The following is a 1,630-nucleotide window of genomic DNA, read 5'->3' on the forward strand; positions in this document are numbered from 1 at the left end:
TCAGTTCCAGGTTGTTTTCTTCCAGTGACTTGAGGCACAAGTTCTTTTCCTCCAGAGACAGAATCAGCCTAGAAGGAAATCATGCAACACATTACTACATGGTATCACATTTTATAAAATCTCTTAGAACTTGCACCACCTCAGGGAAAAACTGCTCTGTCTGATGAACTTTGTCGAAACAATTTGGCTCCTTGTTCTTACTGCTGAATCAGCCCCACATGTGCCCACTCTGCTTTTGTTCTGCAAGAATGGGGAGTTCCTGCTAACCTGCCCCACCTTCTTTCTGAGATGGAAATGTGAATACAAACCTAACGAAATCTTGCAATGAAGACATCAGGGGAGAGGAATGCGTTTCTTCTGACTAAGCAGGCTCCAAGAGGGGGAAGGTTGGTCAACATGGAAGAGACATTTCCTTCCCCCATCTTCAATGTCCAGGCAGGAGGAGCAGCACCCTACAGGCAGGGGATCTCTGGCAACTTCCCTAAGATTTACCAGCATCCGTCTTACTTTCAGCTGGAGAAACAAAGGCTGAAGGCAGAGGTGGCTACAGAGACTTGGAGCACAACGTGATGGAAGATGCAGAAAGCTCCAGGCAAGCAAGAGTTCTCTGCCTTCCTCTGTCTTCTTCTTGGAAGAAGAATCCTGTGACACTGATGATTAGCAGGACTTGATCAGCGCAAGGAGCCCTCCTAACCCTGGTCTTGTTTCTTGCAGTCTTTGCACAGTCAATAATGCCTGTGACTGTGGAGGGTGGCAGGGACCCTGCTCGACTCCCTCCAGGCACTGGGGGGCATTTTATGAGGAGCGACTGAACAGAGACCTCCTTGTTTCATGGGTGCCTTCGAGAGGACAATCTGGCCCTGGGTCAGCAATCAGGGCCTTAAGATGGTTCTGCCCAGCAAAGGCAGCAGATGCCAGGCTGATCCAGATCCCTAAGGCTTCAAGGTACAGGACCCAAGGTGGAGCTGGTGGATGCATCCACCTCTTTACACTGCAGCTTGGGCAGTGTTAACATACCCACCTTGCCTAACAACACAACAGAACAGTCCCCAGAGGGAAAGAGCTACCCCAAAAGCCTCTGTCTTCAGAAAAGCTTTAACTAAAGGCATCAAGGAAAAGAAAATGAGACACAACACTGAGATAATGAAACGTGTCTTGTCAGAGAGTTCAGAATCTGCCACTTAGGAAATGCTGCCAGAGCCCCTGGCACATGCAAAGATAGCAAAGGGGGAATCCATTCAGCAGAGTGCAGAGTCCCAAAGGCTTTCCTTTACCTGTCTTTTTCCCTCTCCAGGACATTCACAGAAGCCTGCAATTGTGAATTTTGCTGTGCCACTTCTTCCCATTGACTCCATTCCCTCTCCAGGTTCTGCAGGTGCACTTGCAGCTCCTTGTTCTGACGTTCTGCCTCCTCCAGCCTCTTCTTGGTGTTTTCAACCTCCACCAGTTTCTGCCGTGCCTGATCCTGTGCCCAGCTCACATCTTGCTGGGCTCTCTGGACAATCGCTTCCTGGGACTCTCGGGAGGCTGCCAGCTGGGATGTCAACTCTCCCACCTCCAGTCAAACAGAACAAAGCAGTCAGAGGCTACAGCCACAGCTTGCCACTGTCAGCCAGAGCAGAGGCTGTGA

The sequence above is a fragment of the Cinclus cinclus genome, unplaced genomic scaffold (assembly GCF_963662255.1).
Source record: "Cinclus cinclus unplaced genomic scaffold, bCinCin1.1 SCAFFOLD_40, whole genome shotgun sequence".
NCBI classification, from domain to species: Eukaryota; Metazoa; Chordata; class Aves; order Passeriformes; family Cinclidae; genus Cinclus; species Cinclus cinclus.